At 41.1% G+C, this 23,848-nt stretch overlaps 1 long non-coding RNA gene across 1 annotated transcript; it reads left to right on the plus strand.

Moving 5' to 3' along the window:
* The first annotated feature begins 1,521 nt into the window (after window positions 1-1,521).
* LOC134346949 (uncharacterized) lies at window positions 1,522-23,124 on the plus strand. The gene is made up of 3 exons (XR_010018051.1): window positions 1,522-1,625; window positions 15,054-15,143; window positions 23,084-23,124. It is a non-coding gene; the product is annotated as an uncharacterized LOC134346949 (long non-coding RNA).
* Window positions 23,125-23,848: the final 724 nt, after the last annotated feature.

Below are 23,848 nucleotides of genomic sequence, written 5' to 3' on the forward strand. Positions count from 1 at the left end.
ATGAAGCAGGGAGGTTGCAGAAGAACTTAGACAGATTAGGAGAATGGGCAAAGAAGAGGCAGATGGAATAGTGATGAGAAGTGTATGGCCATGCGCTTTGGTAGAAAGAACTAAAGCTTAAATAGTTTTCTAAATGGAGAGAAAATTCAGAAATCCAAGTTGCAAAAGGACTTGAGGAGTCCTCGTACTAGATTCCCTAAAGGTTAGCTTGCAGGTTGAGTCAGTAGTGAGGAAAGCAAATGCAATTTTAGCATTCATTTCAAAAATACTAACATATAAAAACAAGGATGCAGTACTGAAGCTTTATAAGGCACATTTAAAGTTAAATTGGAAAGATGTATGGACAGGAAAGGAATGGAAGGTTATGGACTGAGTGCAGGTTGGTGGGACTAAGTGAGAGTAAGAGTTCGGCACGGAGTAGAAGGGCCGAGATGGCCTGTTTCCGTGCTGTAATTGTTATATGGTTATATGGTTATATCTATGAACTTACTGATCCTTTTACTTTCACATCCAAATTGTAATACATATCACCAACAAAAGGATCCCAATACCAGTCCCTGAGATGCACCACTTGACGCAGACTTCCAGTCTGTAAAGCATCCTTCCACAACTACCCTCTGCCTTCTATCACTGAATTGACTTAAATTTGTGATCCAGTTAGTCAGCTAGCCTTGGATTCCATGTGCCTTAATCTTCTGGACCAGCTATCATATGGGATCTTTCAGTACATCCTTAAATCTTTTCTTTGGATTGCCTGGTAATCTCCTCCCTTTACTGAGCTCAGAATGGAGTGTTTCAGAAATATATAGTGTTGAATACATAACTGTATTAGACAGGCCATATTGGTCATACACCTAACAGTAGGCGCAGCAAACAAGCATTCTATTCTAAACTCTCTTCTGGAAACAGATTGCAGGCAGGACTCCATGTGTACTCAAGTGATTAAGTAAGTTGTTTTATGTGTAAACTATGTGTAAAAAGATAAATCTCCCAATTTTTGATTATTTACAAAGGCCTTACTTGCTGTGGTGTGATTAGATCATGAGTGTGTAATGTTTGACTAATCTGATCTTAACCATTTCAGGATTTTTTAGAGAATAAATTTTCTGAAATATGCTCCTTCACCAACCTGCACTTATCAGAAAATCATTCATCAACCTTCTTGGATTTTCATTAGCCTAGAACACCGTAGTTAACTTAACTTCCAGCTTGCTGAAACTGACAATATTTTGAAATTGTCCATGGAAGCTTATTGACTCAAAATAAACAGAAGGTTTTAATAAACTGGAATTAATTGTTTTTCTTCCAACCAAAAGCATTTTAAGACCTTTTTCAATCTGTGGTAAAAGGAATTTTGATTTAATATTGAAAAGTCTAGTGGATCAGTTTCTTGGGAAAAGTCCAACCCTGCTTCTGGCATGCTTATTTCATGTGAAATTTCAAAACATCCTGGATTGGTGCCAGAATGATGAGGTTTTCTGGTTCCGTTAAAATTGTTTATACTTTACTCAGAGTGCAAGCTTTGGAATTACTGTGGAAGTGAAAGTCTCCCACCAATGAAACCTATAACATTTCTCCATTATTTCTGATTGGCTCTGAAGGGATGCTCATCTTCACCTCACAAGGTAAGTCGTGAGTTGGATAATTCCAGAACTGGGGAAAACCTAAGCCAAGAGTTCTCATTCCTCCCCTACGGCTGGAAGCTGCTTCAAGTAATTGAAGGCATAGCAGGCCCTCCATGGAGGTGGCGTCCTAACTGTCTATGCAATCCAAGGCAGTATGATATGGACAGCAAGCTGTTGCCCATGCAACAGGCTTCTCCTCTCCACACAACTGAAGCAACAGCAGCGACCAACGCAGTTTGGCATCAGCGGTGTTGCAGGAGTTGCCAGTTAGCATTGAACTCAATGAAAGACTGTCTTAGGGACTCCAGCTCCAGACTTTACCTTGGGGTTTCGTCCTGAAACCTTCCCATGAGAGGGTATACCCACAAAGCAACAGAGGTTTGAAATCAGAGTTTTCCTTCTCCGAGATGAGCAGCCAACCATGGCTGACAAGCCCCATCTGCCTGAAATAATCGGTTTTAAAGCACGAGTAGCCCGACTTTGCCCTTTCTCCTGTCACAGCTTAGTATCTAGCTACACTTGAAGGTCAGGAGCTGGACTTGGTTGTCAGAGGCTATTTGAAATGCATGCCATTGGGAGCACTTAATAGGTAGTGGGAACTTGTCCTCATTACCCTCCAGCAACGACAACCTTAAGGAACCATCTGAAGATATAACCTACAGATCTTTAGAGGGGCATATAAAGGGGACCAGATAAGTAAGAAGCCACATCTCCCCAAATGTTTGTTCTAAATATTGGAAGATCTGCGTTGTGTTTAAGGGAGCCGAAGGTACAAAGGCCATTCAGGGCATCCCTGGAATTTGTTGAAAGAGAGTTTCTCTGCAAATCTTGGCAGTGTCAGAATGCGAAATGCCAAGCTATCAATACTAGAACCTACAATATTTACAATGATGTGCTTGAAGAGAGTGAGCATATATACAATTTGCTGATGAAACAAAGATGGGTATGAAGGCTAATTATGTGAGGATATGAAAAAATCCACTAAGAAATATAGATTTGTTGCAAGAGCAAGAAGAAGTCTGGCAGATTGAACATAACGTGAGAAGGGAGAAATTATTCAATTTGGTAGGAAAATTAGAAAAGCAAAATATTGTTTGAATGGAAGCACTATTAGGGTATCCTTGAATATGAACCAGAGAAAGCTGGTATGCAGGTATGCAGCTTGTTATCAAGAAAGCAATCAGAATGTTGGGCTATATAACAAAGAGATTGAATATAAAGCCATTGAAGACCTCACCTGGAGGACTATGAACATGTTTGATTTGCTTACTTAAGGAGGGATATACTTGCTTTGAAGATAGTTCAGAGACAGTCATTATGCTGGTTCAGAGGGATGAAAGGGTTGTCTCATGAGGAAAGGTTGAATAGTACAGTATGTGCCTTTCCTCATTGCAATTCAGGAAAAAAAAGGTCTTTTTATTGAAATGTATAAGACTCTGAGGGGATTTACTGTGTGGATAATATGAAGAAGTTTTTTTTCTTGGTGGGTATATGTCGAACTAAAGGCACAGATTCAGAATCAGTGGATGGAAGTGAGGAGGAATTCCTTCTGTCAGAGGTTTGTAAAATCTTTGGAATTCTCTACTCCAGTGAACAATGGAGGCTGTTACTAATTATATTCAAAGCTGAAATCAATAGACATGAGCGCAAGAGGGGAGCTAAGAGGTTTGAGAAATGGGTGGAAAATTGGGGTTGAGGCTAAGATCAGCCATGATTCTATGGAATGGCTGAGAATTTTTGGGAGACCATTCAGCCTGTTCCTGCATCTATTTCTAATGTTCTTGTCTCTCATTTCCCTATGCAGTCCCTGATTAGATAAAGAATTAATGCATTCTCTGTGCTTTTCTCACATCTCTAATCCTGCATTCATTAATGCATATCCAAACTCAAAACATGAACTTAACAGTCTGAAAGCCACAAATTACCATACAATAATGAAATTTCATCCATGTTAATAGCTTTTTGCTCCCAGCGTCAAACTGTGCTGTAATCAAGTTGAGTTAGTAATGGAGCAATCTGTTGTTCCATAATATGAAAGATGATTGTTATGACAATGTGTCTGAGAGATTGGATCTACCATATGGCTCAGGATCAGATGTTTCTGTGAGCTGCTTTCTTCTAATCAACCCGCTCCAGAAACTGCCTCTTGCTTTTCTGAAGCGGTGTGGTCCTGGACTTCTGCCTGTAAATCATGGTCAAAAATATAATTTTGCCCCAGAACATTAGGCGGGTTGTTTTTGGAAATATTGCTGGCAGAGCATTTCTGGAATTTGGCGATTGCTGAGCGGTCTCTATAGCATAAAAACTAGTTAAACTGGTTAGAAGTGGTTCTGAAGTGCCTCCAACATGGAATGTTAGCTCCAGCTCTTTTTTCACAGCTGCTGACTGCCTCCAGTATTTTATGTTTTTATTTTAGCTAAACTGACATTTATTTTCAATGTGTAAAAGAGAAACATATGCATTAATATCACCATTAGATGGTGTATTGATGGAACTGATTATCAATAGTTAACTGGCCAGACAACATCTATGGTAAAGAGAGGTCCTGATGAGGGGTCTTGGCCCGAAACCTCGAATGTTTACTCTTTTCCACAGATGCTGCCTGGTCTGTTGAGTTCCTATGGCATTTTGTGTGTGTTGCTTTGGATTTCCAGCATCTGTAGATTTTCTCTTGTTTATCAATAGTTAACTGTAGGATAACCAATATTAGGCTAATGTGCACTTAACATAGAACATAGAGCATTACAGCAGAGTACAGACCTTTTGACCAACCAGTTAATCTACCCCAAGGTCAATCTAAACGTACTCTCCCACATAGCCCTTATTTTTCATTCATCCATCTATCTAAGAATTTCTTAAATGTCCCTAATGTATCTGCCTCTACCATATCCATGGCAGGTTGTTCCATGCACCCACTAGTCTCTACAAAGAATGCTTACCCCTCCCCGCATATTTTCCTTTAATCACCTTAAAATTATGCCCCCTCGTATTAGCTATTTCCACCCTGGGGAAGAAGTCTCTAGCTAGCCACTTAAACTATGGTTCTTATCATCTTCTACACCTCTATCAAGTCAATTCTCATCCGCCTTTGCTCCAAATCAAAGGGTGGGTTCAGCCCTAGCTTGCTCAACCTTTCTGCATAGGACATGCTCTATAACCTAAGCAGCATCCTGGTAAGTCTCTCTGCACCCTCTATAAAGCTTCCACATCCTTCCTATAATGAGGTGGCCAGAACAGAACACCATATTCCAAGTGTGGTCTAGCAAGGGTTTTATAGAGCTGCAATATTACGTTGTGGCTCTTGAACTCAATCCTCCAACTAATGAAGACCAACACACAAGTAAACCTTCTAAGCAACTTTGAAAATCTGTGGATGAGGATCCCAAGATCCCTCTGTTCCTCCACACTGCTAAAGATCTTGCAATTAATCCTGTATTCTGCCTTCAAATTCAACCTTCTAAAGTGAATCAATTAATACTTTTACGTGTTGAAATCTATCTGCCAACTGCTGACACTTTCTTCTCTATTCCCAGCTTTTGCCTTTAATTCCCATTACTTTAAATCAGTGGTAGCATTTCAATCAAACGCTTTTGGAAATCAAACAGCTTTATAGCACTTGCCACGCAAAATGTTCACACCACAGATAAAAGCTTTTCCTTTAACTCCCATCATCAGAAGTAACTATTTCAAAATGTTAGTGAGTCATGAACTTTCCCCTCTGTGACCTGCGAGATGACTCAGATAAAATCTGCTATGGGAAATGGAGGAAGAAGTTGGTGACATTTCATGTCAAAACCCTGCAATATGACCAAGATTGGAGAGGCGAGATAACCAGTGTAAAGAGGAAAGGCAGTGGGTTGAGATAGGTGGACTGGAAATGGGTGAAGGATGATAGAATAGATGGAGCCAGGTTGGAGAGGAGAAGGGATGGTGTTGGGAGACAAAGGCAGGTGGATAGATGGGGGCAGGCAAAAGAAAGGCAGATTGAACCAGGTAGTTGGAAGGTGAGAGTGGAGATAGCTAGGACAGTGATAAGCAGGAATACAAGGTTACCAGTGCTCGAATCTGATATGTAAAGAAGGGGAAAACCAATAGCAGGAAGGTGAAGGGGATATGGAGCAAGAACCACATGGGGGAGGAGGGATCTGTGGTTAAATGTGTGTATACAATCAGGACAGGGAGGGCGGGGTATGGGTGGAAGGAAAGAGGAAGATCAGAAGTGGGGAGGGGGGGAGAGATGAGTAAACACTGTCCGAGATATGCCTCTGAGATAAAATATGGAATTGAATAGAGCAGTGACAATGAACTTCATACACAAATTCATAGCTAGGTATCACACCTGGGAAGAGAGCATAGAAACTAGAAAGTAGCTGCTTCACTCAAGGTTAATTTTGACACCCATAGCAGTGCTTCTGTTATTTTTTAAGCTTTTCTCATCTCTTTTTTCATGTGCAGAATCAGTAACCAATGCTGTAAGCAAGTTATTGGCCTTGAAATCATGTGTGCTTGCAAATTAACGTGCTGGGTTTAGGTACAGGCCAGACATTCTCAATGCAAGCAACAAGATAATCATCTACAAATTTAGCAGCAGGAACCATGTAAAAGGCCATGTTCTTTGGTTGCTGCTACTAGCTTTGCAGATAACCTTAAACGTTTCTGTATCTTGCCTGAGGAAATTCTCTTCATGATCATAACCCACATTGCCCACAACTTGCTTCGCTCATGGAGACTGGAATATACTCAGCCATGAAGAGAAATTGTTATTCACCCCTGGTGCTCTGAGTGGTGTGACATTTAGCACTGACCACCAATTGGGGGACCCTAAAGTAAAACAAAATCGCTGTTATCTGTCTATAGACATTACAGCTCAGAATTAGATTCAAGAGCTTTATCACTGACATTAGTTGTGAAATTCGTTGTTTTCTGGCAAGCAGGTACAGCGCAATTGGTGATAAGACCCACTGGAAAGTGAATTTGAATTTTAATAAGCACTTCTTGGTTAACTAGAGCAGTTCTTAAAAAAAGACTGCCGTGTGGCTGAAGGAGATTTATGTATTCAGAGATGTATTCATACACTACAGCTCCAAGCCCACAATCATTCGCATTGATCCATTCCCATCTCATAAATGACCCCTTGTCAGACTCATAAATATACCACTGTGGCCCTGGACATTCGTCATAATGAAATCTTGGAATGACATTGTTTTTCAGTGTAAGTCACAGTTCACTCAGGCAGGGTCATCTGTCAAAACAGTAATTTCTGGACCTCTAATGACTCTATTTGTTGACTTTGAGTGATTACTCAGAACTAAAATCATAGATCATAAATTAGACAATCTTGCATCAGTTTCTGTTGAAAAATACCATCCACAGTATAGATGATGTCATTGTGATGTTGTGGAATTCACGCTCTCTCAGCCGTGGTGAAATGCCAAAGCAAACTCGATGGGCCAAATGACCTTATTCTGCTCCTATATCTTATGGCCTTATGGCTTAAGCACCTTTGCACTGCAGTGTTTGCATAGAGAACTCTGATATTACCTGCGGGGCTTTTTATCAGGTTGAAGATATTTCATTGGTTACTGAGCCAAGGGCTACATTCACTTCCTACCCCATTGCTGGTGCATCTGGTACTGCCCCATCCATTCTGATGCCTCATCCAGTGCTTTCCCCCTTGAGTATTCATCATTTCCTTTCAGAAGTCATTACTGAGTCTGCTTCAACCACTCTGGTGTTAGTCATCTTAAAATCTATTAATGACATTATCAACCTTACACCCACTGAAATTTCTTTTTAGTTACTTAATTTGATTTGAATGCCCTGCCTCTGCGCATCAGTCTCTACTGATAACTTTGTTTTCAGAGAATCACATGTATATGAATGCTGTGGTTAGAATTTAATTTGCAACAGAAACTTGAAATTGATTTTTAACCATACTGCAGAAGACAACTATATTATTAAGATGTATCTCTGTGTGTCATGGAGAAAGCTTTAACTTCTTGGTTTTCCCAGAACAGGGATCTTCACTTGCACAACCCAATACAACAAGAAAGAGTTTGGGAATAATACTCCTTTGTTACTGCCTTTGTCATTGAGTATCAATCTAGACCTATTAGCATGGCTTTAATTGTTCATATCAAGATATATATAATTTACAAGATTAGATTTATCATGCCATGGGTGCATCTTAAAACCTCACTCAGGTTAATCACAGATGGTTTTCATTTCCTTTCATAGTGACGGAAGCAAACTTTGAACTCTCTCAGCTTTTAAAAACATATGTATGTAAATAGATTGTGATTGCAAACCTCAAAATAAGACTTAATACTGTTTAAAAGAAGTTTTACCCAATTAAATATGCTTGCATTAGGACTTTCAATAAAAAGGATGCCATCATCTGAAAGGCTGTCATTAAAACCTTGTTTCATTATTGAGCAAAACTTCCAAAGACTTTTTGCATCAAAATTATATGAACAAACAAATCTATGACTGCTGGTGTCCCACAACCCCTGACTGAATTGTGGTCTGTCTTTTAATGTTAAACAAGAAGCCCAATCCCTGAGGGAAAAAAAGAGTAATTCAACAACAATGAATTTCTGACCGTACTCTTTCAAATCCATTAGCTAAGACTTTGGACTCAGTTCCAACCAGACATATCTGACTCCAGTTCAGGATGAGATGGAAATGGGTCTGGACAGGAAATTGCTTCCAATCTCTTCCCACATCACTGTTCAGGATACTCTAAGTTCTCCCTGTAGAAGTAAGCAATCAAATATTTCCAATATGAAATGGTCTCAAATATAGTGGGATAGCTACAGGCTCTGTTTATCCCTTTCTCTGTCTGAAGACAATCACAGCCTGGCATAGTAGGAGTACCCAGCAGTGCAACTTCAGAAAATGAATTATACTTTTCACAGGCATAGTGCCATTGGACCATAATTCCAATTTCTTTTGTATCCATGCTCCAAAGTGTTATTTTCCTTACTTGCTAATTGGGAAATTAAAGGGATTTGAAATAACACACATAAAAGTTGCTGATGAACGCAGCAGGCCAGGCAGCATCTCTAGGAAGAGGTACCGTCGACGTTTTGGGCTAAGACCCTGCGTCAGGACTAACTAAAAGAAGAGTTAGTAAGAGATTTGAAAGTGGGATCTGATTTTGGATCTCCCCCTCCGCCTCCCACTTTCAAATCTCTTACAAGCTCTTCTTTCAGTTACTCCTGACGAAGGGTCTCAGCCTGAAGTGTCGGCTGTACCTCTTCCTAGAAATGCTGCCTGGCCTGCTGTGTTTCACCAGCAACTTTTATGTGTGTTGCTTGAAATTCCAGCACCTGTAGATTTCCTCGTGTTTGGGATTTGAAATGATAACTTTCACTTTTGCTGCTTCCAGATTATATTTTTTTCAGTTGTTAGCTATTAAGGATTTGAATAGCACAAATGCTCAGGCAAGGAACCCAGTGAGTGATAATGGCAAGCACAAAGCTACTTTGACTTTTATTACAGAGGGATAGAGTACAAAAACACAGGAGTCTTGCAGTGATTGTGCAGTTTGGATGGAAATACCGTAAGCAGCAGATCAAGAATCTTCACTGGAGAGAGAAAGCATTAACGTTCAGCTTTTATAAGCAAAACATGCAGATGCTGAACATCCGAAATAAATCAGAAGATGCTTAAAATAATTAACAGGTCAGGCATCAACCAGGCACCCAGGCCGATAAATGGTTCTTAACTTGAAATGTTAACTCTGTTTTCTCTTTCTATAAATGCTGCCTGACCTGCTTAACACTCCCAGAATTTTGTGTTTTATTTAACATGTCAGTTTAATAGCCTTTTATGAGAACTGGGAGATTTAAGAATGTATAACATGCAGAGAAAGGAAGGAAAGAGGGAACAAAACAAAAGATGGTGAAAGGCTAGAAAGTAGGAGAGATTAAATGTAAATTGAGAGGACCATCACAGGTGACAATGGGATAGAGATGGCAATGGGGCAAATAAAGAAGCATATGGCATCATACATCAAAGTTGCTGGTGAACGCAGCAGGCCAGGCAGCATCTATAGGAAGAGGCGCAGTCGACGTTTCAGGCCGAGACCCTTCGTCAGGACTAACTGAAGGAAGAGTGAGTAAGGGATTTGAAAGCTGGAGGGGGAGGGGGAGATGCAAAATGATAGGAGAAGACAGGAGGGGGAGGGATAGAGCCGAGAGCTGGACAGGTGATAGGCAGATGGGGATACGAGAGGATCATGGGACAGGAGGTCCGGGAAGAAAGACGGGGGGGGGGGTGACCCAGAGGATGGGCAAGAGGTATATTCAGAGGGACAGAGGGAGAAAAAGGAGAGTGAGAGAAAGAATGTGTGCATTAAAAAGAGTAACAGATGGGGTACGAGGGGGAGGTGGGGCCTAGCGGAAGTTAGAGAAGTCAATGTTCATGCCATCAGGTTGGAGGCTACCCAGACGGAATATAAGGTGTTGTTCCTCCAACCTGAGTGTGGCTTCATCTTTACAGTAGAGGAGGCCGTGGATAGACATGTCAGAATGGGAATGGGATGTGGAATTAAAATGTGTGGCCACTGGGAGATCCTGCTTTCTCTGGCGGACAGAGTGTAGAGCAAAGCATATGGCATGCCTTGAGATAGTTTGAATTCAAGCAACAGTCATTTTCTGAAATACTTCAATACTGTTTGACAAGCTGTCACGTGCCAAACTGAAAGTCTACCTACTGCCCCTCAATCTTCCATCACATTTCATTCGAAGACAATGAGGACGGAGAACACAGAATATCATTGACACAGAAAGCTAAAGTCGTAGGTAGCCTAAAATTTAGTTATGCTTGTACAATTAGCACAGTTATTCTGCATAGTAGGCGCCATGTGCATTTGACTTCCATGAGAAGCCTGATTCTTCATACAGAAGCCCCCTTGGATTAGTGAACTATGGAGAATGGCAACATTCACTTAGCTCGGTTCTGACCCAGTACGTGAAGGGCTCCGAGCCAGGAGTATATTCACCAATACTGAATCCTCCTGATCATCTGTTGGAATGGAGAGATGGATCACTCAGAGTGAAGCTTTTAGGCTTAACTTGCTAGATTCTGCTTCAGTTCAAAAACAGATTAGGAAATAGGGATAAAAGTAGAAAAATCTTTAATCTCAGTACTGAAAGTGAACAAACATTTCCCATAAGCAGAATGTTTTGTACACACAAGGAAATCTGCAGATGCTGGAATTTCAAGCAACACACATAAAAGTTGCTGGTGAATGCCTCGAGTGGTAGTGAGGGAGGACTATTCCTCTTCTCACCCTGTCTCTTGCAAAAATGCCATCCCCTTCTCACAATTCCTCCATCTCCGCCGCATCTGGTCTCAGGATGAGGCTTTTCATTCCAGGATGAGGGAGATGTCCTCCTTTTTTACAGAAAGGGGCTTCCCTTCCTCCACCATCAACTCTGCTCTCAAACACATCTCCCCCATTTCACGCACATCTGCTCTCACTCCATCTTCCCGCTACCCCACCAGGAATAGGGTTCCCCTTGTCCTCACCTACCACCCCACTAGCCTCTGGGTCCAACATATAATTCTCCATAACTTCTGCCACCTCCAATGGGATCCCACCACTAAGCACATCTTTCCATCTCCCCTCACCCGCTTTCCGCAGGGATCGCTCCCTACGCAACTCCCTTGTCCATTAGTCTCCCCCATCCCTCCCTACTGATCTCCCTCCTGGCACTTATCCTTGTAAGCGTAACAAGTGCTACACATGCCCTTACACTTCCTCCCTCACTACCATTCAGGGCCCCAGACAGTCCTTCCAGGTGAGGCGACACTTCACCTGTGAGTCGGCTGGGGTGATATACTGCGTCCGGTGCTCCCGATGCGGCCCTCTATATATTGGCGAGACCCAACGCAGACTGGGAGATCGTTTCGCTGAATACCTACGCTCTGTCCGCCAGAGAAAGCAGGATCTCCCAGTGGCCACACATTTTAATTCCATGTCCCATTCCCATTCTGATATGTCTATCCATGGCCTCCTCTACTGTAAAGATGAAGCCACACTCAGGTTGAAGGAACAACACTTTATATTCCGTCTGGGTAGCCTCCAACCTGATGGCATAAGCATTGACTTCTCTAACTTCCGCTAATGCCCCACCTCCCCCTCGTACCCCATCCGTTATTTATTTATTTATATTCACACATTCTTTTTCTCTCTCTCCTTCTTCTCCCTCTGTCCCTCTCACTATACCCCTTGCCCATCCTCTGGGCTTCCCCCGCCTTTCTTTCTCCCTCAACCTACTGTCCCATGATCCTCTCATATCCCTTTTGCCAATCAACTGTCCAGCTCTTGGCTCCATCCCTCCCCCTCCTGTCTTCTCCTATCATTTCAGATATCCCCCTCCCCCTCCCCCTCCCACTTTCAACTTTCTTACTAGCTCTTCTTTCAGTTAGTCCTGACAAAGGGTCTTGGCCCGAAACGTCAACTGTACCTCTTCCTAGAGATGCTGCCTGGCCTGTTGCATTCACCAGTAACTTTTAAGTTTTGTACACACTGTTGATTCCAGATATCCCCTTTTTCTTGGCTGTTTTCCTCCTACTGCAACAAAAAATTGAATGAACTCTGTTTCTCATTTAGTTGGGATATTCATTCCTGAGCTAAAAGCCATCCCAACATCATCATATAGTGTAGATTAGATAAGTGAATAATAAATACTTTACATACTGCTTTGTTTTATTGTGTGTTATCTTTTGCTTCTATGCTTCAGTAGTTTGTAACTAAATGATATAACATGAGTTTGCTTTCATTGCAGAGTGATCTCTTTGATAACTCATAAAAGTGTTGTATGTCAGAAGCTGATGCTATGGCTAAGCCACCCACACTCACCACTGGAGTAAAGAAAATTGCAGACTAAGCTTTTGCAGATACCATAATATACATCAATTCACAGGTACTATTAGATGATGCAATGCTGCCTTGTTGACAGGTTAGAACTAGCAACGCTCACAAACTGTCTGAGAAACTGACTGTTGATCAAGCCACACCCTTGGAATTCTTGGCTCTCAGAAACTTAGAAGTATTGAGAAAAGGTTAGGGCAACTACATTAGAAAAATAAAAACGAATTACTCGTAAATACTTTTTAAACGATTAGATACTTTAAAGCGGGGTGACCAACCTTTTACATTCTATGCGTCAATTTTTTCATGCACGAGTTCAGATGCGCCATACAACTCTTGCACCCCCATTCAATTCTTGTAAAAATATGTTAATATCATTATATTTAGCATTTTACATGATATATTGATTTAATATAAAAACAAGATAAACATTACTTACCTTAATGAGACTTTTAACAATATATTTTGTCTTCTTTTGATTTCTTCCTTTTTCTTAACCACATATTCTTTCTGTAACACAGACCCAAGCACTAGCTTCAGTTTTCCTTCTATTTCAGTCTGATGTTGTGTTTTATAGTGTCTATTAAGATCATGTCTTCTATTATGTGAGGAAGTGTTTTCACAAACAATGCACAACCGTTTTCCTGACGGACCCGCTATAAGTAAGAACTCATTTTCCCGCTGTTCATTGAATTCATGCTTACTATCACTTTCTGCTTTTCTTTTGCTCATTTTCTTGTGCACTGTGATGGGTAACTGAATGTAGAAGTAAGGCTTACTTTTCGAAAAAGTGAAAAACTGCAAGTATTCACAAAGGACGAACAAAGCACAACTCCGTAGCGCACGAGTGTCAATTGTAAACTGACTGGCAAAAACCTGCGACGCACCGCTGGTGCAGACGCCTGGTGCCTCAGGATCAAACAAGTAATCAACGAGTTATAGAGCAACTGCAGAACAAAAGTTCTTCTTTCCTAGTTTGACTCATCGAACTTTTTTTTAATTGAAAACAGATTAATGTGGAAAAAGATAACATTCGCCAAAAGATGTGCACGAATTAATAAAATCGCTAAAAATAATTTCTAAGTTTTAGATTTATTCTCAGTAAAACCCATTTCTAGCTCTAAGCTACTTGAATTCCTGTTATAGATTTTTTTCTACAAATTGGTTTTTGGTTAGTACTTCTTGCATGAGTAGCCTTATTTTTTTTATTATTATCATTGGAGTGTAATGTGCCACTTCTAATCATCCAATGCGACACTTTTGGTGCATGCGCCATAGGTTGGCCATCCCTGCTTTAAAGCAAACAATAAAAAAATTTCATCTTAGTCTTTTTCATTTTGCTAGTAATGTTTCTTCTTCATTCAAATGAGTAGATTTGCTGTTCCTAACAGATACACAGTTGGCAGTGACCCTGGTGTAGCTGCAAGGTGATTCATGGTTCTGGCTTTGTCACTGGATTTCATGTGAAGGGCAGTGCTGGACAACTGGATGGCCTACATTCCAGTATTGCATTTACTCACCTATTGTTCTAGGAATTTGCAACACTGAATATACGTACCTAGATTGATGAAGGGGGATATATGCATTATCCTTCTGTTCATTACATGAAAATAGCAATTTCACCTACAAACATTGACTTCAAATTTACCAATGCTCTTTGATGCCACATTTGGCTAAATACTGCCTTGTTGTCAAGGCAACATTTGAATGAGCAAGATGGCACCAGTAATTAATGGTGACATCCTGCAGACATTCACAAAACTACTTCTTCTTCTCCTTCTTCTTTTAAGTATACTTCTCCCACTAATCTGTGTGTGATTGGAATTTGCATTTTGATCCTGTGTTTTTCGGCTGACTGAGCGATCTGGCACTTTTGCTGTGTCTGAGTGGATTTGATGTGATTGAGAGCAAGGTTGAGAACGGAGTATGCAATTTAATGGTGGAGCATGAATCCATGATTGCCCCAATTCTTGACCAACTTGTCGATGAAAAAGCTGACTAAAATTGAAGTCAATAAGGACAAGAGTGGAAGGCGAACGGGTGTTCTTTGCCACATCTGCCTGAGTTTGACTCTTCTCCATCTCCCTTGCATGAGTCTTGGGTCGTGGGCAAGATTTGATCTGTGCAGTCTGTGGATTGGACTCATTCTTAGAGGACGCTGCAGTTCAAGTTATATTTGTTTCCGATTTCTGATTACTCCTATTTTTATTGTTATTTTATGTGATTTTGATTGGGGCAGTTTGGCTCTGCTGCCTGCAGTGAGCAAATGGCCCAGCACTATATGGAATTAATCTAACTGAATATTCCCAGACTGTTACAAGGATTTTGCGGTTTGATGTTTAATCCTCTGTGTGTTATTCACTCGTTTTTTGCCGTTTGCATGATTTGTTGTTTTTTTGTGCATTGGGTGTTCGATGTTTACTTTGACGGGGTTCAGTTTCTTTGTTTCATGGCTGCCTTTGTACTGCACACGTACTTTAATAATAAATTAACTTTGAAGCTTTGATTCTGAAATTCAGCTCATTTGTCCTTATTTGAACCAGGGCAGCCCTGTGGCATGGAGCCAAGTGGATCTGGTGAAGACTGTGTCAACCATCCATAAGCAGGGTATTGGAAAATTCTGCCAATTGAAGGTAATATTCATTACTTTGCCAATGATTGAGAGAAGGCCTGATAGGATAATAATTGGCTGAATTGGATTTATTTTGCAGTTTTCAGACAGAACACGTGATCAGTTTTCCACTGTTGGGTAGCTGCCAGCCCTGTAACCGGAGTAGAAGAGATTGGCTTATTTTGGAATTTCTATTGCTGCTGTAAGCTTAACCTTATACACTAGGATGACCAAGAGAGATGGGGGAGTGTTTACAGTACTGCTTGGAGTCGGTTCACTGGGCAATATTCAGGAATTCAACTTCAAATCTGAATGAATGCACCACTGTTGTTACTGATTTCATCAGACTTGTGTGGATGAGTGTGTGCCTTTGAGAACATACCTGATATCCCAAAACCAAAAGATGTGGATGAACCAGGAAACTCATAGTCTACTGATGGCTAGATCAGTGGCATTCAAGACTGGTGATACAGAACTATAATAGAGGTCCAGGTACAACCTATGGAAGGTTATTTTAAGAGCAAAATAAAATTCTGATTGACATTAGAGACAGAATTGGATGCACGATGGATCTGACGGAGTTTGCAGTTCATTTACTTCCTACGAAGCGAAACATAACATCTTGAATAGCTGTAAGACTTCACTCCCAGATGAGCTCAACACTTTTTTATGTTTTGAAACAGAGAATGAAACTACAGCCATGCAAATCCCTGTAGTATCTGATTACCCTGTGAACTCTGTCTCAGAAGCTGACATCACAATATCTTACAGGTGGGAGAACCCTCACAAGGTGTCAGGCCCTGATGGTGTGGCTAGTGGGGCACTGAAAACCTGTGCCAACCAACTGGCAGGGATGTTCAAGGACACCTTCAATCTCTTACTGCTGCAGTCAGAGGTTCCTACCTACTTCTAAAGGGTGACAATCCTCAAGAAGAGCGGGGTGAGCTGCTCCAATGACTATCAATCAGTTGCACTCACATCGACTGTGATGAGTGCTTTGAGAAGTTGGTCATGGCCGGAATCAACTCCTGCCTAAGCAAGGACCTGGACCTGCTGCAATTTGCCTATCGCCACCACAGGTCCACAGTGGATACAATCTCACTGGCTCTGCACTCGACTTTGGATCACCTGGACAATAACAATACCCATGTCAGAATGCTGTTTATTGATTACAGCTCAGTGTTTAACACCATCATGCCCTCAGTACCAATGAATAAGCTCAAAAACCTGGGTCTCCATACCTCACTCTGTAATTGGATCCTTGACTTCCTCGTCAGGAGAACACAGTTAGCGTGAAATGGAAATAATATCTGCTCTTCACTGAGAATCAACACTGGCACACTTCAACGATGTGTGCTTAGCCCAGCCTTCTACTCGCCTTACATACACTACTATGTGGCTAGACACAGCTCAAGCGCCATCTATAAATTTGCCAATGACACGATTATTGTTGGCATAATTTCAGATGGTGCCAAGGAAGTGTACAGGAGTGAGATAGATCAGCTGGCTGAGTGGTGTCGCAACAGCAACCTTGCACTCATTGTCAGTAAGACCAAGGAATTGATGGTGGACTTCAGGAAGGGGGAAGTCAAGGGAACACACATCAGTCCTCATCGAGGGATCAGCAGTGGAAAGGGTGAGCAATTTCAAGTTCCTGGGCGTCACCATCTCTGAAGATCTATCCTGGGCCCAACATATTGCTTCAATTGTAAAGAAGGCACGGCAGCAGCTATATCTCATTGGGAGTTTGAGGAGACTACAGGAGAACAAAGACTCAAACAAATTTCTGCAAATGTACCCTGGAGAGCATTCTCTGCCAGCTTCATCATGGGCAATAGCCTCCCCAATGTTGAGGACATCTTCAAAAGGCATTGCCTTAAAAAGGCAGCAACCATCATTACAGACCCCCAACCCTTGGGACATGCCCTTTTCTCAGTGCTACCATCAGGAAGGGGTACAAGAGCCTGAAGACACCTACTCATCATTTTAGAAACAGCTTCTCTCCCTCTGTCATCAGAGTTCTGAATGGACAAGGAACCCAAGTACATTACCTCACTTTTTTTTGTTTTCTTTTTGCACTACTTATTTAATTTAAGGTGTCCAAGACCTTTGCACTGTACTGTAGTAATTTTATGTATTGCACTGTACTGCTGGCGCAAAAAAAATCATGGCATGTGTGAGTGTTGATAAACCTGATTCCACCCCCGTGCTTAACAGTTGGAGAGGGGTACTTTTCATGAAATTCTGCACCCTTTTTTCTCCAAACATACCTTTGCTCATTGCAGCCAAAAAGTTCTATTCAAAAGGTTCAAAGGAACATCTAAACATGCCTGATGCATTTTGGAAACAAGTCCTGTGGACTGATGAAGTTAAAATAGAACTTTTTAAATACCAGCAAATTCTGGAAGCAAACATCACACTGTCTGTAAAAAAGATGAAAAGAGGATGGCTTCTACAACAGGATAATGATCCTAACCACACCTCAAAATCCACAATGGACTACCTCAAGAGTTGCAAGCCGAAGGTTTTGCCATGGCCCTCACAGACCCTCGACCTAAACATCATCGAGAATCTGTGGATAGACCTTAAAAGAGCAGTGCATACAAGACGACTTAAGAATCTCACAGAACTAGAAGCCTTTTGCAAGGAAGAATGGGTGAAAATCCCCCAAACAAGAACTGAAAGACTCTTAGCTGGCTACAAAAAGCATTTACAAGCTGTGATGTTTGCCAAAGGGGATGTTACTAAGTACTGCCATGCAGGGTGCCCAAACTTTTGCTTCGGGCCCTTTTCCTTTTTTGTCATTTTGAAACTGTAAAAGATGGAAATGAAAAAGTTTTCTTACTTAAAATATTCAAGAAATGTGTCATCTTTAACTTTATGCCTTTTGGAAATCAGTTCATCTTTTACTGGCATAGCTATTCACAGTAACAGAAATTTTGACTGGGGGTGCCCAAACTTTTGCATACCACTGTATGTTGCCTCCCAGGTACCAGGGTCAGAGATGTTTCAGATCAAGTCCATGACATTCCAAAGGGAGGTGGTACATATTGGCATCAATGACATCGGTATGAAAGGTGAAGAAGTCCTGAAGAGAGATTCTAGGAAAAGCTGAAAAACAGGAACTTGAGGGTAGTTATCTCTGGATCGTTGCCCATGCCACACACCAGTGAGGGTAAGAATATGATGATCTGGCAGGTGAATGTGCGGCTGAGGAACTGGTGCAGGGGGGCTGGGGTTCAGATTTAAGGATCACTGGAAGTCCTTCTGGGGAAGGTACAACCTGCACAAAAGGGATGGGTTATACCTGAACCCTAAGGGGACCAATATCATATAACCATATAACAATTACAGCATGGAAACAGGTCATCTCGGCCCTTCTAGTCCGTGCCGAACTCCTACTCTCACCTAGTCCCGCCGACCTGCACTCAACCCATAACCCTCCATTCCTTTCCTGTCCATATATCTATCCAATTTAACTTTAAATGACAACATCGAACCTGCCTCAACCACTTCTGCTGGAAGCTCATTCCACACAGCTACCATTCTCTGAGTAAAGGAGTACCGCATCATGTTACCCCTAAACTTTTGCCCTTTAACTCTCAATTCATCCTTGAAGGCAGGTTTGCTGGAGCTGTTTGGGAGGGTTTATACTAATTTGGCAGGGGATGGGAACCGGAGTGATAAGGCTGAGGATGAGGAGTGGTTTACAAACGGAGGTATTGTGTAGTGAGACTGCTAGCAAGGAGAGACGGACAATAGGGTAAAATTGCAGTCAACTGAATGAGTTGCAATGTAAAAGGGTGAAAACAGGACTGAGGGTGATCAGTAAACAGAAACAGGTAGATGAACTTGTAGCACAGTTTTACAATTGCCATGTATGATGTTGTGAGCATCACTGAATCATAGCTGAAAGAAGATTATAGTTGGGAGCTTAACATCCAAGGATACACATTGTATTGAAAAAACAGGCAGCTAGGCAGAGGAGGTGGTGTGGCTCTGTTGGTAAAAAAATGAAGTCAAATCATTAGAAAGAGGTGATCTAGGGTCAGAAGGTGTTGAATCATTGTGGGTAGAGCCAAGGAAATGCAAGGGTAAAAAGACCTTGATGGGAGTTATATACTGATCCAGAAATAGTAGTAAAGATGTGGTCTTCAAGTTACAACGGGAGATAGAAAATCCATGCCAAAAGGGCAATATTACAATAGTCATGAGGGATTTCAATATCCAGGTAGATTGGGAAAATCAGGTTGGTGCTGGATCCCAAGGGGGGGATTTGTAGAATGCCTACGAGATGTTTTTTATTGCAGCTCATGATTGAGCCCACTAGGGGACCAGCTATTCTGGACTGGATGTTGTGCAATGAACTGGAATTGATTAGAGAGCCTAAGGTAAAGGAGCCCTTAGGGGCCAGTGCTCATAATATGATAGAATTAACACTGCAATTTGAGAAGGAGAAGCTAAAGTCAAATGTATCAGTATTACATTAGCATAAAGGGAATTACAGAGGCATGAGAGATGAGTTGGGCAATATTGATTGGAAATAGACACAGGCAGGAATAATGGCAGAGTGGCAACGTCTGGAATTTCTGGAGCAATTCAAAGGGCAAGGATATATACATCCCAAAGAGGAAGAAGTATTCTAAAGGCTGGATGACTTATCTGCGGCTAACAGGAGAAATCAAAGCCAACATAAAAACCAAAGAGAGGGCATATAATAGAGCAAAGATTAGTGGGAAGTTAGAGGTTGGAAAGCTTTTGAAAAACAATGGAAGGCAACTAAAAAAGTCATACAGAAGGAAAAGATGGAATACAAAGGTAAGCTAGCCAATAATATTGAAGAGGATACCAAAAGTTTCTTCAGATACATGAAGTATAAAAGAATGTGGAAAGTAGATATCAAACACTAGAAAATGATGCTAGAGAGGTAGTAATGGGGGACAAGGAAATGGTGGATGAACTGAAGAAGTATTTTTCATCAATGTTCACTGTGGAAGACATCAGCAGAATGCCGGAATTTCAAGAGGGTCAGGGGGCAGCAGTGTGTGAAGTTGCCATTATTAGGGAGAAGGTGCTTGGGAAAGGGAAAGGTCTGAAGGTAAATAGGTAATCTGGACCAGATGGTATACACCCCAGGGTTCGGAAAAAGGTGTCTGAAGAGGTATGGAAATATTAGTAAAGATCTTTCAAGAAAAAATTTATTCTGGCATCATTCTGGAGGAATGGAAAATTGCAAATATCACTCCACTCTTCAAGAAGGGAGAGAAGCAGAAGAAAGGAAATTATAGGCCAGTTAGTCTGACCTCAGTGGTTGGGAAGATATTAGAGTTGATTATTAAGGATGTGGTTTCGGAGTACTTGTAGGCACATAATAAAATAGGGTGTAGTCAGCATGGATTCCTTAAGGGAAAAGCTTGCCTGTCAAATCTGTTTGAAATATTTGAAGAAATAACAAGCAGGATAGACAATGGAGAATTGGTGGATGTTGCATTTCAGAAGGCCGTTGACAAAGTGCCACACATGAGACTGCTTAACAAGCTATGAGTTCATGGTACTACAGGAAAGATTCTGGCATGGATAAAGGAGTGGCTGATTGGCATGAGGCAAAGAGTGAGAATAAATGGAACTTTTTTTGTTTAGCTGCCGGTGACTAGTATGTTCCACAGGGGTCTGTGTTGGGACTGCTTCTTTTTACATTATATGTCAATGACTTGGATGATGGAATTGATGGCTTTGTTGCAAAGTTTGAAGAAGATACAAAGATAGATGGAGGGGCAGGTAGGTTTGAGGAAGTAGAGAGGCTACAGAAAGACTTAGATACATTAGGAGAATGGACAAAGAAGTGGCAGATGGAATGCAGCGTCAGGAAGTTTGGATCATGTACATTGGTAGAAGAAGTAAAAGCACAGATATTTTCTAGATGGAGAAAAAATTCAAAAGACAGAGGTGCAAAGGGACTTAGGAGTCTGCGTGTAGTATTCCCTGAGATGTTAATTTGCAGGTTGATTCAGTAGTGAGGAAGGCAAATGTGATGTTGGCATTCATATTGAAGGGACTAAAATATAAAAGCAAGAATGTAATATTGAGGCTTTATAAAGCACTGGTCAGGCCCCACGTGGAGTATTCTGCGCTGTTTTTGACCCCTTAGATAGGATTTGCTGATACTGGAGAGGATTCAAAGCAGTTTCATAAAACTGATTCTGGGTTTAAAAGGCTTGTCATATGAAGAGTGTTTGATGGCTCTGTGCCTCTGCTCACCGAAATTCAGAAGAATAAGCGATTACCTCATTGAAACTATCAAATGTTGAAAGGCCTTCATAGAATGGATGTGGAGATGATGTTTCCCATGGTGGTGGAGTCTAAGACCAGACTCAGAACAGCCTCAGAACAGAGGGACATACTTTTAAAACGGAGATGAGGAGGAATTTCTTTATCCAATGAGTGGCGAATCTGTGGAATTCATTGCCACAGGCAGCTGTGGAGGCCAAGTCATTGGGAATACTTAAGGCAGAGATTGACAGTTTCATGACTGGTCAGAGCATGAAGGGATACAGGGAGAAGGCAGGAAAATGGAGCTGATATGAAAAATGGATCCGCCATGATGAAATGGCAGAGCAGACTCGATGGGTTAATGGCCTAATTCTGCTGTTGTCTCTTGTGATCTTATAGTCTTATATTGATTCAAGGGGTGTGGACTTTGCAGGCTGAGCTGGTGTTTCCCTAGTTGCTTGCTATGTTTCTACCTTGATTACCTTGGTAATGTGGTATGCAGGGTAATGTTCCATGCATTTCCAGCATTTACATTCATAGTCCATAAAAAGAGGTACAACTCAATTTAGTTCTGGTTGAAATGCAATATTAGTGGGTTCATTACAGAATAGAATTCTATAGATAAATGAAGAGATAGAAAAAAAATAACATAGTGATTATTTTTCCATACATTTTTATTTCTAATATTTTTAAAGCAATATACAGTACACTCAGTGACCATGTTACTTATACCTCTTGTACCTAATAAAGTGCTGTTTGTGGTCTTCTGTTGCTGTAGGCTATCCTCTTCAAGGTTTCACATGTTCTGCATTCAGCAATGCACTTCTGCACAGCACCATTGTAACGTGTTGTTATTTGAGTTACTATCACCTTCCTGTTAGCTTGATCCAGTCTGGCCATTCTCCTCTGACCTCTCTCATTAACAAGGCATTTTTGCTCACAGAATTGCTACTCACTAGATGATTTCTTTTAGTTTTCCGCAGCATTTGCTGTAAACTCTAGTGACTGCTGTGTGTGAAAATCCTGGGAGATCAACAGTTTCTGAGATACTCAAACCACCCTATCTGGTACCAACAATGATTTCACAGACAAAGTCTGTGAGGTATTGATTGTGTGGATACCCAGAGGCTTTTCCCCAGGGCTGAAATGGCTAACATAAGGGGGGCATATTTTAAGGTGCTTGGAAGTGGGTACCGAGGGGATGTCAGGGGTAAGTTATTCACACAGAGAGTGGTAGGAGTATGGAATGCACTGCCGCTGATGATGGATACAATAGTATATTTTAAGACACTCTTAGACAGGTGCATGGAGCTTAGAAAAATAGAGGGCTATGCAGTAGAGTAATTCTAGACAGTTTCTAGAGTAGGTTACATGGTCAGCACAACATTGTGGGCCAAAGGGTCTGTAATGTGCTGCAGATTTCCCTTCACTTCGATCACATTTCTTCACTGTTCTGATGTTTGATCTGAATAACAACCGGCCCTCTTGACCATGTATGAATGCATTTATGCATTGAGTTGCTGCCACATGATTGGCTGGTCAGAAATTTGCACTTTAATCAGGTGCACAGGTACACTAAAAGTATTGAATCATGTAAAATCATGAATTATGGAACAATTGGCACTTAGTCAACAGGAATTGAGAGCTAATGGTTCTGAAAAGAAGTAAGATACATCCATATTGTTTCCACAGGAATGGGGAAAGATGAATTCTTCTAGTCAAGAATCAAGTCATTAATTTACTTCTGTACCAGGTTGAGTAGAAAATAAAAATTTATTCTCTAATATGGGAAACTCTGCTACATGGAAGACTGAAACAAATTGTTACATATTTTATGAGAAAATTGGATATTTTTTCACAGAGGACAGCTTACAAGGCTTAGGAAAGAATTGGGTTATTTTTAGAATGCGTTCATAGCACAATGATGTTAGAAATGTGTGCAGTTTTATTGGCTGAAAATGACATAATTGGTATCTTTGTAATCCTTTAATCTTTGTTTTACACACACTGGTTGCAAATTATGCCAGTAAATTTCATTGCAAAGCTATAATTTTACATTAAAGAATACTAAATAGCTAGCTCTTGGCTCCATCCCTCCCCCTCCGGTCTTCTCCTATCATTTTGGATCTCCCCTCCCCCTCCCACTTTCAAATCTCTTACTAGCTCTTCTTTCAGTTAGTCCTGATGAAGGGTCTCAGCCCGAAACGTCGACTGTACCTCTTCCTAGAGATGCTACCTGGCCTGCTGCGTCCACCAGCAACTTTGATGTGTGTTGCTAAATGTTAAATATCACTTTTAACTTTCTACACACTTTCACTTATCATTTGTCTCTGAGCCACAAAGCAAAGATAAAAGATTTGTTTACTGAACGGAAACTCCAGTCAGAAGACAATTTACCACTAAGTAGTCTGGGAAGGCATGTCAATACATCTTCAAAATTTATGCTGTAAGTCACCA

This window comes from Mobula hypostoma, chromosome 1 (assembly GCF_963921235.1).
Source record: "Mobula hypostoma chromosome 1, sMobHyp1.1, whole genome shotgun sequence".
NCBI lineage: Eukaryota > Metazoa > Chordata > Chondrichthyes > Myliobatiformes > Myliobatidae > Mobula > Mobula hypostoma.